General features: G+C 37.8%; 1 protein-coding gene across 6 annotated transcripts in view; it reads right to left on the reverse strand.

Moving 5' to 3' along the window:
• MRTFB (myocardin related transcription factor B) overlaps positions 1-12,360 on the reverse strand; it is a 236,981-nt gene that overhangs the window by 157,686 nt on the left and 66,935 nt on the right. For all 6 annotated transcript variants that reach the window (XM_019750669.3, XM_074322643.2, XM_074322641.2 and 3 more), the window contains one exon: positions 5,897-5,960. The gene's annotated coding sequence lies outside the window, so the exon portion shown is untranslated. The remainder of the gene's footprint in view (positions 1-5,896; positions 5,961-12,360) is intronic.

Consider the following 12,360-nt stretch of genomic DNA (forward strand, 5'->3'; position numbering starts at 1 on the left):
TTGTGTGACTGTTTCCATGAGACGTCCAGAACAGGCAAATCCATAGACACAGACAGTGGTTGCCAGGCGCCAGAGTGACTGCTACTGGGTTATGGGGTTTCTTTTTGGGGTGATGAAGCGTTCAGGAATCAGACAGTGGGGATCAGTGCGCAACACAGTGAATATACTAAAACCCACTGAATTGCATTCTTTAAATGGGTGAACTTTATGGTATGTGAATTATATCTCAATAGAGCTGTTATATTTAAAAAATGACTGAACAGAATCATATAGTGACACCTCTGTGTAGGGGCCTGGCTCAATCACTGTGCCTGCTACAGGGTTACCTGCTGTAAAAAAAACACACAGTCTGTTCAAATGAGGAAATGATTTCTTTTCCTACCACTAAATCCCTACAACAACCAATCGTAAAATCAAACCCAAAAAGAGGAAAGAACAAAAGAGCATACAATTTGCAATTCCCTGGCAGGTATGAAATGGAATTAACCAAAGACTGCACAAAGGAAAATGTTTATCAGAACTGTTCACTTCCCTTTGATTACACAGATTTAAACAAGTCAAAATCCTTTTTAACTCATGAGAACATGTGCCAGCTTCTTTATTAGCACAGAGCAAGGAAAAACAGCATTCTGTCCTATGACAGAATCAGCATCCCACAGATGGCCTGTTTGTTCTTGGCCGTCATGAACCTTTCATCTCCAAGCTCTGTGAAATTAAACAAGCCTATGTCGTATTGAACACAGTGAGCCAGACACCCTGGCAGGCTCCGAGACTCCACCAGCCGGCGTTGAAGAACATCAGAAATGAAGACGATGGTGAGAATGATGGAGATGGTGATGACAAAGTAGCTTTCTCTTCATTCTGTCCAACATTTCAATTATCTACAATAATGGAAATATTCTGACAACCGTGAGACCCCTTTCTCTGCCAACGTACATAAGAGAGCACCGACTTTGGAGCCAGGGAGATCTGGATTTAAGGCACTTTGTTTGTAAACATTATTAAGCCGCAAGAACAAGGGCAAACTTCCTAACTGAGGCTTCCTAGTCCCTAAAGCCAGGGTGATTATCCTGTCGGAGTTGTGAGAACGAAACGAGGGCGCACACACCAAGGGTAGAGCCCAATGCCTGGCACGTACACCCCCCATGAAAATGCTCCTTGCTCTCAACTCTGCAAACTCAGACTCACTCACCCTAGAGCTCAGAGCACCGTGCGAGTACCTGACATCCGCCAGCCCTCTTCCACCCCAAGGACAGCTACACAACCGAAAGACCCTATGAAGAGTTCACATTAGATAAATTATCCCCCTTTTCAGAGAACTGAAGACAAGAAAGCTATCAGTAAAGTCTTTTTTAAAAGTATTAAATCAGGGCATGACACAAAGCATTCATTCACCTCACAGGTGAATTTAAAAGCCCTGAACTGAGAGACACACACCAAGAGAAACACTTACTATTACAGAAAATGCATATTTTTCAGTGCAATAATTGGTAACCTTTCCATAAAGATTGATACAATCTGATTATAATTCCCAAGTGTCAGTAATCAGTTCTTAAGGTGAAAGAAAAAGGAAGTGGGAGGTTTCAAGCACTGCAGAAAAGACGTAGGAGGATATCCTTTCCCACTGACAGCAATTCATGTTTGAGTGATGGCTGCTAGAACGTTCCGACTGAAAAACTTTGCTACATTAGAATAGACTGAAATCTATTTAAAACAAAACTTACTGGGTTTCACACACACACACACACACACCCCTCACCATGAACTAGATGTCCTCTCTGAATAGACTGGCAAGCAGGAAAAACTTGCGTGGAACTCCCATAGATGTCATGACATTGCTATGAAACGAGGAAACGATGGTGTTCAGCCACACTCCCAGGTTGGGAGTCTACTGAAAACAGAATGTAGGCTCTGCAGTAAGAGGCAGTCCGACTCCCGCTGCCCAGTCCCTGACACATGTCCATCAAGCCACAACACTAGGCAGAGCTTCCATGGTGAGGAAGGAAGACAATTTCTCAAGGGGGATAGGACATCCAGAGGCTGGGATATCCCTGGGGTGTCTCACTAAGCACGGCGCTCATTCTGGAACGTGTGGCCCAAAGCTACTGTTCTCCACCGCCTTTTCCCAAAACTCTACTTAAGATTCTGAGTTAATAAGACATTTGTGCGAGACCAACTCAGTTACAGACAGTACAGAAGCCAGAGTGTTAGCTCTGCGAGATCTATCATCTACTGCATACAAGCCCTTAAAACAGTTTTAGGAGAACACACAGTTCTACATGTTAACTGATCATAACAGTTTCATCTGCATATTCTGCCACCACAAATTCTGTATATGAAGGCAGAACCACTCCTCTTTCCAACTTTCCAATCAAATAACCACTTACACTGCCAGTTTAAACTTTAAGTTTTATGCCTAAAATAGGAAGAAACTGTCACAAATGCATGAAATCCAACTCATTAAATATGTAACCATGCCTTAAAATCTGTTTTAAAACAGAATAAAAATTTTTATAAATGCAGCTAAGAGGAGAACTAAATGATAAAGTCTTAATTTTAATTGAGACTTCAGTTTAACTACTAGTATTTCCTCACTTTCCAGGAGTATTTTTAGAATTAGAATTTTGAAGCAGGGTTTAAAGAAATTAACTCATCAGTGAAACAGAAGATACCAACAAACAAATTCCTATATTGCCACAGAAAAGAGATTCAAGAACCCAGAACTTTGGTTATTTATAAAACAAATACAAGATTATACCATTAGCCATAATGAGGTATCAGAGAGAAAAGTCTACAAAATCTCATTGATTTAGACCCGACTAACAAAGATCCAATAATTTCAAGTCAACCTAGATTTAACTTTGGACTATTAAGGAAAGGGCTGTTAAGCAAATTAAAGTACAAATAAAAATCGCTAGGGAATTATTTAATCTTTCTAAAAATCTTTTACATCCAAATAACTGTTGCTGAAAGACTAGTTAAAACTAGCTCATGCATTCTTTAGAATCCCATATTCCAGTGGAAATAAAATGCATGAAACAAGAGTCCACAACCCTGCTTAAATCTATTAGATAACTTTTCCATCTTTTCTGTTTATTTTGGCTGTGGAAAAACTGGTGTAGCAGTCAGAAAAGCTTAATAGGCAGGATATGGGACAAAGATTTATACATTCTTCTCAATTGCTGGCAATCTACTTCTCTACTTTTATTTTAATAAATGTGAAACCACACAATTAAGATACAACTCAGTTTCTCTCCATTAGAACTAAAAACATATTTTGGGGCATTCACTTTATCCTTGTCTTCAAATAACAAAACTGAAAAATATCCCCATGTCTATAAGATGAAACATAAATCGGATTCTTTAATAAGATCTAGTATCTTACCTAGTTTAGATACTATTTTGCTCTGAACAGCAACAAAACCAAAAAACAAAAACGATTTAAAACAGAGTAGCATATGTGATTCCGAGAAAAAAAAAAAAAAGGGATATAGCCCAAATCAACAGTCTAAACAAAACATCACAAAATGTTATGGTAGCAAGTGTCACTGCAATTACATTTGTCTGTATTTAGGTGCATTTAAAAATCACAAGTGCTGGTTTTCTTCTGCAAGAAATTAAATTTCTTCATTAAAATGAAAGGTATTTCTCATTCACATCTTAATTCTAATTTAGCAATGACAATATACACAGTCAAAAACGATTTGAGTGTCTGCCATGTAGGTGCCAGGTATCATGCTAGGTGCTAGACGTAAGCTGGTGAAAAACCACACTTGGTCCAGCCTCACCAATGTTAATTTGGAGTGAAAAGCACCCACATAAAAGGCAATCTATCTTACAAGAATATGAATTTTATGCCTAGGAAAAAAATAATTTTAAATGGCTTTTTATTAGGTTAAAGAACAAACAGTAGGTCAATGACAAAGCTGGTGTGTTTCATGTGAGATCTTCCTTAAGTAACCCTTATGTGATCAAAATAAAACCTAAAGCAAACATAAAATTAGAGCTCACATTCATATCAGAAACTGGCAAAATCCTTTGGACAGATGACACAACATCTGATCAATATTCATAGGTTTACATGTGAACACATATTGATGCAATTCACATAACTCAATAATATTCCATGATCACTCAAGTTTGTAAAATCATATTCTGTATGCTATTCTGCAATTGGTATCCATGTTTGAAAGACGTTAAGAAGTTAAAAGTTTTTGGGGCCGGCCGGGTGGCTCAAGCAGTTGGAGCTCCGTGCTCCTAACTCCAAAGGTTGCCAGTTTGATTCCCACATGGGCCAGTGGGCACTCAACTACAAGGTTGCCGGTTCGACTCCGGCAAGGGATGGTGGGCTATGCCCCCTGCAACTAGCAACAGCAACTGGGCCTGGAGCTGAGCTGCACCCTCCACAACTAAGACTGTAAGGACAACTTGACTTGGAAAAGAGTCCTGGAAGTACACACTGTTCCCCAATAAAGTCCTGTTCCCCTTCCCCAATAATAAAAATCTTAAAAAAAAAAAAAAAAAGTTCAAAGTTTCTGAAACTTCATTAAGCTCCACTATACATTAATAAAAAACAGGTATTGTATACTCTATAGAGGGAAACTTTTTGTATCCAAAATGACTAATTAGTTGTCAATAATTTAAAAATATTTATACTGAGTTATCAGGGAAGTAGACATAAAAACAAAGAACTCAACATATTTCAACATTTTCATGACATTTAAAGTTCAAGACTGTCTCACTTATGCATGAGAACCACAGGTATGTTCTCTAGAAGGAAATTCTTCATCGAAGTAAGAATATCAACTGAAAGGTCTTTGGAAACATAAAAGGTTTATTCCAGTCTATCTCAAAAAGATATAATTTTTCCTCCTATTGGACAGCAAAGATTAAAAAGACTAAAAAACTCAGTGTGGGCAGGGGTATGGAAAACAGGACTCTGCCAGTGATCTGGGTGGGGGTGGGGGGTGGGCAGTGATAAATTGGCCGTCCTTAAACACAACAGTTTAGCCATATGTATCAACACTTCAAATGTGTCTAATCTTTGACTAGGCAGTTATATGTCTAAGAAGATAACTAAGTACAGGAGATAAATAAGTAAAAAGATGATGCAAGTACAGGATTGATCAACACACCATCATCTTATTATCCACTAGAAAACACCTAAATTTTTGTCATCGGAGGAGTGATTAAATAAAGTATGGTGCCCAAAACAATGGCGTATTATGTGGCCAGTAAAATGATCGTGAATGATTATGCATGGCTTTTACAATCTGTAGAGATGTACAAAACATATTGTTGCATTAAAAAAAAGACTCCCATATATAATGTAAAGCAATTTGTTTAAAGATTTGTATATAAATACTTTTATATCCATAAATATCTAAAGGTATGTTCACTAAAATATTAATGGCAGTCATTTCAGGGTGGTAGGAGTTGGGTGTTTACTTCGGTCATTATGTTTTTTCATACCGATGGACATTTTTTCTCATTATTATAATAAGAAAATACAACATGTTTTCATTTAAGAAAAAGAAGTATTGCTATCTCACCAAAAGTAACTTCCAATCCCTTCAACTCCCTATTTAAAAGAACAAAATTTTCACTGAATGTTGCAACTACATGTAACTACCAGCCAGCTTATGGGTTTCCACTTGCCAGATCGCTCTCAGTACCTGCTCTAAAACACTGAGATACTGGGAATTTAAATGACCTTATTCAAATAGCCCTTGCTTCTGGCATGCAGCCACCTTAAGAACCCCAGGTTCTATGAACTTAAATACTCCTAAAACACTCTCCTCCTCTAACATCTTAAGAAAGCGGGCTATGGAGAGGAATTTTTAAAAACTAGTCAGAAGTTTCTTTTCTTAAAAAAATTAAATCATAAAAAACTTACCTCGGACAAATGTTTAATTCTTTTCCTGTCTTACATTCTCCTTCTTAGCACCTTTATTGTGAACCTGGACAAAAAAACAAACAAACAAACAAAAAGTAAAAATCACTTTTCATTGAATACCTAGTACATGCCAGGCAGGATGGTCAGATAAAGCCTCCTGGAGAACACGGAGTCAGAGATAAATGAGACAGAACAAAACAGAAGTTGTAATGAAATAACTTCTCCTAACTCTCTCAAGGACCTGTGTAAATGACTGCACTCAATGAGCAGGCGCAGAGCCCTGACACAGGTTAATTGGGGGCTGCCAGACTCAACCTCTGTGTCTGAACCCCAGCTCTCCCACTTCCCAGCCTGTGTGCTCTAGAGCGAGTCCCCAGACCTCTCCGTGCCTCGTATTCCCCATCTGAATAGTGACAGCACTCAACTTGTAGGGCTGCTGAAGATTATGTGAGATAATCCCCTTCAGGACTTTATAACACTGCCTGCCACATAATACACGTTCAATGAATGTTAATTATTGCTTTATTATATGCTTTTATATAATCTGCCTCTCATCACTTGTACCACCATTACTGTTATTATTGTTATTATTATTATTGAGAAATGGCATTATCCTTGTCTTCAAGGGGCTTCCAGGGCACTGGGAGAGGTAAGAGCCGCCCAGATGCATAATATACAGCAAAACAAAGATGAGAGTCAATTACTGTTCATTTGTTAACAAATCTGGGCGTCTACTCGTTGCCAGGCATTTTGCTGGCCATTCTCTGTGGACCGGACGGACACAGTTTCTCTCCTCACAGTTTCCAGTCTATCCAGGGCCCCCCTGCAGGACAGATGAGCTACACGGGGAGACCGATGTGTGTTCCTGGCTGTAGGGCGGTGTGTCTGTGAACTGGCAGAGCTGGGGAGCAGAACATTCTAGGTGGAAAGGATGGTGTGACAGGAAACACAGGGCCACCAGGGAATGCTAAATTGCCTCCTTGTCAGGGTACATCCAAGGGACACAAAGCAGGAAGGCTAGAAAGCAGGAGGGGACTCACAGGTGGGGCTGGCTTTGTTCTCTCAATACATTGATTATCCCGCTCAAATGGAACCACTGCAGTTTTAATCTTTTATCTGTTTTAATTTTAATCCTAATATATTTTCATTGTTTTTCTTCATGGTTTCTTTTTTTCTCCTTTTTAAGGTGAGATGGCTAAGAGCAGGAAAAAGATAAAAAGGACAGCAACCTCAACCCAGGCTGGCATTGGTGATGATGGTGGAGGAAGTGGCAATAAGTGATGAGTTTCTCGTGTTTTTCTTTAAATTCTCCCAACATTCTAACAAAGACAGAATTGTTCGTTTTACAGATCAGGAAACTGAGGCTCAGAGAAGTCAAACAGACCCCTTGATGTCCACAGAGCTAGTAAATGCGGACACAGAATTAAACTGCAAGTTTGACATCCACGTCTTTCTTTCTCTTAGGCAAAAATGTACAAGGGATTTTGCAGAATTTAAAGTCTGTCAAAAACTACTTATAACTTCAGGGTATATCAATTTCTGGACTTACGTATAAATAAACAACCTTCATACATACAATCAAAACTACTTAGAAAAAGGAAAAAAGATCTACTTAGAAAGGCAACAAAAAGATACAATACATAAGACAAATTTAACAGAAATGGGCAAAACCTATGAGAAAAACATTAAAATGCTTCAGAAGGGTTCAAGAGTAAAATCACACAAATGAAAATATATACAATGTTCTTGGATCGGAAAATTCAACACCAGAAATATATCAATTCCCCCTATGTTAGTTTATAAATTTAACATGATCTCAATTTTTTTAAGTGTTTTTTTTCTGGAATGAGGCAAAATGATTCTAAAGTTCACATGGAAAAATAAACAAGCGAGAATTGCCAGGAAAATGAAGGGCGACAGGGGAAAACTAGTTTTACAAGATATTAAAACATTTTATAAAACCAATAATGTGTACTGGAGTATGCATAGAAAGACTAATGGAACAGAACAGAAAGTCCAAAGGTGTACCCCAATACATCAGGAAGTTTGGAAGACAATAAAGGTATATTGCATTCTGATATTAATGGGTAAAGATAATTAGTACCCACATGGAAAAAGACAAAGTTGAATCTATACATCACCCCAAACACCAGAATAAATTCTACATGGATCAAAGAGTTAACTGTAAAAATGAAACCATATATGTACTAAAAGAAAACATGAGCAAATTCCAAGTCTTGGAGGCCTTTCTATAATTCAAAATCCAGACACCATAAAAGATTAATATTAACTATCCAAAATTTAAAGATAAAACTGTTAAGCCTGCCCTATACCAAAATACATGAAAGGAAAAAAAATAAGTGACACCTGGGGGAAACTGCAACTGACATCACAAAGAGCTAATCTAATTTACAAATTCTAAGAAATTGATTAGAAAAGAGCAATCCAAATGAAAAATGTGTCAAGTGCAAAGGGCAAGAACAGATAGCTTATAGAAAAAGAAATAGAAACAGGCTCTAAGCATATGAGAAGGTGCTCAGCCTCTTTCATAATCAAAGTGATACACGTTAAAACTACACTGAGTTACCGTTTTTCACCTATCAGACTGCTATAAATCCAAAGGTGGTTAAACACGGTCTGTTGGAGAGGCCATGGGGAAACAGGTATTCTACTGCATTATTTGTGGGAGTTCAAAATGGTACGACCCTGAAGGAGGGCAGCACTGATCAAAATTATAACTGCATTGCTCACTGACCCAGCAATCCTACTTCTGCCAAGATATCCTACATAGACACCTCACATACACGAAATGATGTGTGTGCAAGGCTATTCATGCCAGGTTATCTGCCATTGTCAGAGACTAGGGAAAAACTCGAATGTGCATCAATGAGGGCTAGTTCAATAAACTATGACACAGGCATGCAATGGAATATTCTGAAGCTGTTAAACATTTATTTTCTAATACACTAATATGGGAAGATCCCAAAAGTATATTCCTGAAAATAGCAAGGGGCAGAATAATTTACACAGTATGCTACGTTTTATTTAAAAAAGAGAGAGTGCAAACGTACAAGTAGTATACAGGAATTCGTGTCTATCTACACAAAGAAATAATAGACATTAGCAGGAAATAAAGAAGTTTACTGTGGGGCCAGGGGACAGGTTAGACAAGACAAAGTTGTTAGATTCCTTAAAATATGCTGTTTTAATTTTTGAACCATATGAACATTTTATTTATACAAAGGAATTTTAAAGTATTGAAAGTATAACTCAGAAAGAAAAGAAAGAGAACTATCCATAAATCAGAGTCAAAATCCAACAGGCATTTAAAGAGATTTTTTCCTCTGAAATTAGATACTGACAATTTGAATGTGGACAACACTAAAAACTATAAAAGACACTGTAATTATTTTCTTCAACCAAGCTAAAGCATACAACTACAAAAGCTATGAAAAGGTTGTTTGGAGGAGTTAGAACACACGTGGGTGCAATAGAAAGGATGCTTTCGTCTCATGGTTCTCAAACCAGCAGCATCAGCAACACCTGAGAACCTCAGGTAATGAAAATTCCCAGGCCCTCACCCTGATCTACCAAACCAGAAACTTGGGGAGCAACAGGTAGCAAGCCCTACACTCAAGTCTGAGAGCCCCCACTAAGGTCCAGTGCTTCTCACGCATGCCTGTGCGTGGCGTGGAAGAGCATCTTGTAAAAAGGCAGCTTGCCCTTGAGTGGGGCAGGGTGGGCCCCCGAGTCGCATTTCTAACAAGCTCCCGGTGCTGCTGATGCGCTGCTCGTTTGGGGACCACACTCTGAGAAGAAAAGCTAAAGTCCACCTGTGGAATAGGCAAGCAGTCTTCATGTCGCTGAGTTTCCTATGAAACCTGCCCTCAATAGAAGATGGAAAAAGCCCTTACACTGGTTTCCTTGCTACCATGTAGCTTCCTCTATAAATTCCGTGCTTAACGCATAGTAAATATATTCTCAAACATATTTCTTACTAAAACATCATCAACAATGAATTGTTGAAATCCAATTTAAGGATGTCCCATTGGAAAACATTTTCATTTATAAGTGGACCTAAGACCCTTCCAGAAGGGAAAAACAAAAAAAACCATACTCATGCATCTGCCTGGTTATACTGTCTGATTAACTCTACCTTAAACACATTAACCACACCATCTGCTCTCCATGAAAAATCACCAAGCAGTTTGTTTCCTTCTGAACATTTCCCAAAAAATGGGTCTTATATTTACAAACACTGATTCTCCATTTGTTCTACATGGGGGAAATCTTCACAGGAATCTTCTGAGTAAAGAATTCTGCTTTAGGTGGAAGGACCTAGAACTGCTGTGTACGTCCATTTTGCACATCATCCCTTGGATCAAGTTGTTGGGGTTAAAGATTAATCAATGCGCTGAATTTCTACATATTTCCTATTTCACAGAATCTAAGATGCTGTCGATTTTCAGACACACTGTTTTATGTACCACTAAGAAAAGTTTCCAAGTAAACCATGACATGCCAATTTTAAGATACCATTCCATCTTAGCTATGTATCTTTAAAATCAATGAAACTGCTTAATTATAAATCTCAGAGGTATGTGTACAGTAAATTACTCATTTTCATCCACAGGCATGGATTTTTGCTCATTCAACAATGTATCCTCCATGCCTAAAAACTGGAACAGTTTCCATGTCTGTGCAATTCATATTCTTTGTTTAGTTTTGTACAGATGACTATTTAAAAAAAAAAAAAGTAGTCATTTATCTTAAAAGTAGGTAAAGAAATAAAAGAAAAAAGGAGTGACCTCTTTTTATCCTGGAATGTGATACTGCTTGCTCAAAGTAATAAAAATTCAGTACTCTCAAATTGGATAATTTTCCAATCCAAAGGTATTCAGTGTATGTACCTCTAGACAACTGTATATTCTTCTATTTTGACAAGTCTTTAATTACATGTTTGTTTCCAAAGTAACTGATGAATAAACAAACATCTTACAGCAAGAAACAATTTATCCATTCAACTTGCTTTGTAGATTTAACAAGTTAAAGAAATTTATAATGTTACACTGTAGCTATTTAATAGTCTGAGTTGAACTTTCTTAACTCAATTTGCATTTTCCCCTGAAGCAGCATGACTTAACAGAATCTCAAATGAAAAGACAATTTCTAAGGAATCATACCAGGAGGACTGAGGACTCTGTGATTATAGGTCATTATAATTTTCACCTTTGCACACAGCTACATTTTCTAGATTCTCTAATGTGGATATTAGTAAGTAGGAATGAAGGTTATTTAAAAGGTGGTTATAGAGTACTAATTTGTATTTTACTTAACTCAGGCCTTTTTACTTATTCTACACATTATTGCTTTCACTTCCCAACTCCATTCTAATCTCAAACTGCCCACTGATTCAAGGGTTTAGTTGTCAACTTTAACAAGAATTTACATTAAACAGATTTTTCAGACAAAGGGACATAGGGACTAACCTTGTCTCCCACCTGAGATTCCACCTGAGATTGATTACCTGAGATAATCAAAGTGTCACTAGCTTAGAGCCTACATTTTTGGTATGTCAGACACTAAGAATGGGGGGGGGGGGGGCACGGAATTCCCAACAAAAATTAAGTGTCAGTTAAATTCTGGCCCCTTTCCTGTAATAATTGAGTGGACAATTGTTCATCAGAGTGGACCTCAAGGGGACTGGTGCTATCTCCTAAGAGACATGCTTAGTTATCAAAGTGACTGAAGGAAAACTTCCGGGACAATGGCCTTCACACAATGAGTGTGACAGACGTACATAATGAAGATTTATCCTGGTCCTGAGACTCTTTTAAATGTCAAGCCAAATTAATCACTATAAATTGGCATTATTTTAGGAACATAATACTGAAACGTTTTCATAGGATATCACGGGGGAAAACCCGAGTAATTCCTGAGAAGGCAGCTAATGTGAGGAAAGTCAGCATTAAAATAACAACATCTGAAAATTAGTGACCATTTCCTCATATGCATGTATTATATGCATAACATATAACTGCAGTGTAATAATACTGAGCATTATCTAAACTAATGAGATACTGGCACTGAATCCTTAAATTACAATCTTGTCAATACTTTATTCATAATTAGAGGTAGGGGTCCAACGTTGTTTTTCAAAGTAGCAGTACCTCAAAGCTTGTGACACAAAAGGTGCCCTACAATGCAGTTTGAAAATATGGCATCCATGGAGGGATTACATTAATATTATTTGTGTTGGTTGAGATAGTCTGTAATTTATCTTGGCATGTTATCCCTAATTCACCATAGGCCGTATCTCCATTATAATAAACAGGTCACCCCCGACACAAACACTGAGTCCATCTGTATCTCTGGCCCTTGTTTGAAATGGCACCTGGTATTTTTACTGCTCTTCAATCAAAAGGTACTCATTAGAAGCAGGTGCGAGCACTGCTGCATTACGC

Source organism: Rhinolophus sinicus, chromosome 10 (genome assembly GCF_057876585.1).
Source record: "Rhinolophus sinicus isolate RSI-liver-muscle chromosome 10, RSI-T2T, whole genome shotgun sequence".
Taxonomy (NCBI): domain Eukaryota; kingdom Metazoa; phylum Chordata; class Mammalia; order Chiroptera; family Rhinolophidae; genus Rhinolophus; species Rhinolophus sinicus.